The sequence below is a fragment of the Lolium rigidum genome, chromosome 2, assembly GCF_022539505.1.
Source record: "Lolium rigidum isolate FL_2022 chromosome 2, APGP_CSIRO_Lrig_0.1, whole genome shotgun sequence".
NCBI lineage: Eukaryota > Viridiplantae > Streptophyta > Magnoliopsida > Poales > Poaceae > Lolium > Lolium rigidum.
The window spans coordinates 217,753,156-217,757,571 of record NC_061509.1 but is presented as its reverse complement, the minus strand read 5'-3'; positions in this window follow the sequence as shown (position 1 = coordinate 217,757,571).

The following is a 4,416-nucleotide window of genomic DNA, read 5'->3' as shown; positions in this document are numbered from 1 at the left end:
GACTAGGGAGCGACAAATCAAGAGAGCAAGAATCGGCCACAATCATGCTTGCGCAAATAAATTAAATGCGAGGCATAAAAGTGATACAAGAACTCTGAAGCAATGTAAATCATCGAGGCTTAATTGACTTTTTGTTCAGTCATATGCATGCGTGAGCATGTGCCAAGTCGATATAAATGAATTATTCAGAGAGGAGGATACCACAATGCCATACTTACTTATGAATAAAACAATGCAAGCAAACATCCATGACATGCTACTCATATTAATAAATTGGAACTAAACATGAGAGATCATGAACTACTAGACTTTCTCAAATAACATATACCTCACATGAACCAACTAAGCATGCTCATATGGATGAGTATATGTACAAAAATGAAAGCAAATAGAGTTCATACCAACCTCTCACCACAATCAGATTGTCGTAGATCGTCATTATTGCCTTTTCACTTGTGTAGCTTGGATAATATAAAATGAAAACCACGCTCCAGCCACCGAAGACCATTGAACTCATGATGAACTTTACAAACCAAAGAAGAACAGCAAATATTTTTGGTGTTTTCGAATTAGAAACAAGAACGAAAGAAAACGAGCAAACAAAGCAAAATCTTTTGGGTTTTCTTATAGCAAACTAACGATAGCAAATAAAGCAAACCTAGAGCAAGGTACCAAATAAACAAATGGTGAAGAGAAACAACAGAAATATTTTTGGTCTTTTTTGTGTTTTAGGAAAGAAACAAAGTGAAAACAAAAGAATGCAAACTAACGTAAACACGTAAAGCATGGATGACATAAATCGCCAATCCTCGACAAAGCAGTACAGAAATCGAATTTAACAAAATCTTCCATTGCTCAGACCAAAAAGTGTTCTAACTAATGAGTTAGATAACAACCTGGGGAACATGCCTCAAAACTCGGCAACTCAAAATAACGCTCTGGCTGTAGCGTATGAATTTTTGTAACAGCACAGTAATCTGTTTTTGGACAGCACTTCCTCAAATATCATCTCCTCTCATTAGAAAACCACTTTAAGAGACTAAACAAGTATGTACAAGTATCCAGCAAATCATAATATGCAAAGAATGAGTGATGCCGGCATACTCCCCCAAGCTTAGGCTTTCGGCCTAAGTGGAGTTCATTCCCAACGAGGGTCGTGAGTTCCACGCCATGGGATCATACATGGAGTGGTAATAGGCCCCTGTGCGAAGAATATCGTGGAGGCCCACGCGACCATGATGTTGATATGAGGAGCTTGCTCGCATCGGATGAAGAGTCGGGATGCTCCTCGGTCTCCTCCGCACTTCCTCGCACGCACGGCTTTTCTATGTACGCATTTAGCTCATTTTCCGTGATCGACCACCCGTCTCCTGGCATCATAGGTTAAACAAGCTAGGGCAGTGCAAGCCGTACTAATTTTTCAATTTTCTTAGTTATACTCCAACTTTCTTATACAAGGTTATCCTATAATGCAGGTTGCTCAAACTAGATGCATCTGAAATAAACTCATGTCTAGATCATGAGAACAACATCAAGCTTCTCTATAGAAAGCTGAATATCTAAATGGCGAGGCCCCACACTATGCGCAGCTAATAAGCCGAGAAGCTACATAAGACCCCACACAATTCCTCCTTTCACGGTTAGTAGCAAAGTCTACAAGCTTCATCAAAGCCACCCAACCCATAAGATCCTATTCCCTCAAGGTGCCGCCAAGAACTTACGAAAGCCAAGCCCTCGGGACAGGGACACTTACCCCCAAATTTTCTCGCAAGCAACGCACCCTGTAATGAAGTCAGGCCAAAGTAGCTGGGATATGGCCGTGATGTCGAATGCTCACTCACTCCTACCATCACCACTGGAGAGGCTCCTCCCATTACAACCTCGCATAAAGATTCGAGAGTTCCCGCGGTGTTCTCTCGATCTCTCGGCAAGATCCCCTATCGCGCACTCCACCCTGCTGCAGGCAAACACTACACGAGCAAGCTCATCGCTTTCATTGTAAATTTTGATAAACCTGACCATGGGGCCAGGTCGCGACCAATGGAACTTGAAGTCCGCACATAAGACGTAGTTACCGTTATATTATTGTCCTCGTGCCGGCCATCACGCAGTAACTACTCAGCCCCGCACTGAGAGATTAGCGTTTTGGCACATTCCTAAGTAGGATCCCCGCACTTCCCGCATAAAGTCCGCGTGGCAATGAGAGGCATACTCCCTCACGAGTGGGCTTATACCCCCTCCTCACGACTCTTGACTCTCTTGTCTAACCGCCGGGACTTCCACCTTCTTGGAATTTCACACCATTAGCAAAATTTTGATTTCCAAGATGCGCAATCGAAGCGGAACTCACTATAGGAACTCGCTAGAGAACATTAATCATGCTTATCAAAACTAATTTCTACTCACTTAGAACAAGCATGCAAGCCTCACTATAACATGTTACCTACAGCAGCAAAATATCCAAGATATACTCAACCAAACGAAATTCTACTTGGACAATCGAAGGAGTCACATACCGTAGAGCAAATGTGCCAAATTTCCGACGTAAATCGGCCGAGCAAGAGAGATCGAAAATCGCGAGCTCTTGAGCAAGTAACGCGAGTGAGAGAAAGCTTGGCACGAGTCTTTTTCTGGGAGAGAGAAGATGGCCGGGAGAAAGAGATGAAGAAGTGGGGCAAGGTAGGGCCACACACACACGCGATGGCGCGGCCCTTGCTGGCCGCGCGCCGCTGTGTGTGGCACCCTTGGTGCCCCATGTGTCATCCTCTCTGTGCTCCCAGGCGCCTCGTTCAAAAATAGGACCAACGGTGTAATTTTGTAATTCTTAGAGAACTTTGAAAAATGCACATTTCTGGCATTAAATTAATGATTATCATGCCAGAAAATGATTTCTGAAATCTCTAAATCAACTAAGGCACTATTGCAAAACAAAAGTGCTACAAAGCAAGCTAGAGCAAGTGGAGGAAGAGAAGAGATGTTGTTTAGCTCTCCTTATGCATATAAAATATACTTGTTAACAAGGCTGATCAAGTCTTGCCACCAAATAAATTTTACATAGCATATGAAGAAATAAACCTCAAATCAATCATGTTACCTTGAATTGTATTGATATGGATCCAATCACAAGAGTTTGATATTCTTCTTTAGGCTCATATATAGGACAATCAATAGTTCCCACTTTGATAGTTCTCACATTAGAAATAGTATTAACTCCGCACGCTTTTTCAATCCTCTTGGGGAAATAAACGGTATGCTCCCTATCATCAACATTGAAAGTAACCTTTCCTTTATTGCAATCAATAACAGCCCCCGCGGTGTTAAGAAAAGGTCTCCCAAGAATAATAGACATATTATCATCTTCAGGCATTTCCAACACAACAAAATCAGTTAATATCAAGCAGTTATTAGTAACTTGAACAGAACATCCTCACATATACCAACAGGAATAGCGAGTAGATTTATCAGCCATTTGCAAAGATATATCAGTAGGTATCAACTTATCTAAGTAAAGTCTCTTATAAAGAGAAAAAGGCATAACACTAACACCGGCTCCCAAGTCACATAGAGCAGCTTTAACATAATTATTCTTAATAGAACAAGGAATAGTAGGTATACCTGGGTCGTCCAACTTCTTTGGAATTTTGCCATTGAAAGAGTAATTAGCAAGCATAGTGGAAATTTCCTCATTGGGGATTTTCCTTTTGTTAGTAACAATATCTTTCATATACTTTGAATAAGGAGGCAATTTAATAGCATCAGTCAAAGGGATTTGCAAGAATAAAGGTTTCATCCAATCACAAAATTTATTATAGTGTTCTTCTTCCTTTGATTTTAGTTTCTTAGCAGGAAAAGGCATTTGCTTTTGAACCCAAGGTTCTCTTTCATTACCATGTTTCTCAGCAATAAAATCTTCTTTAGTATACTTTTTATTTTTAGCATGCTTCTCGAGGTTCTTCTTCAACCTCTTCTTTATCGAGAGTATCATTCTTATCATTATCTTTATCATGTTCATTACCACTTTCGGTTTCAAGCATCGAAATAGAAATACTATTAGGATCATTAGCGAGTTCGGAGGATTCTACAACATTTTTATGTTTCTTCTTCTTTTTCTTAGAAGGAGCTCTAGGTTCAATGCGTTGAGAATCTTGTTCAATTCTTTTGGGATGTCCTTCAGGATATAGAGGATCCTGAGTAGAAACACCACCTCTAGTTGTTACTTCATAAGCATGTTTTTCTTTAGCATTATTTCCTAGCAAGTCATTTTGCACTTTAGTGAGTTGATCAATTTGAGTTTGAACCATATGAAAATGTTTAACAAGCATCTTAACATCATTGGAGGTTCTCTCCACAATATCATGCAATTCACTAATAGCTTGAGAATTTTCCATTAGATGATTCTCTACTCTCATATTAAAA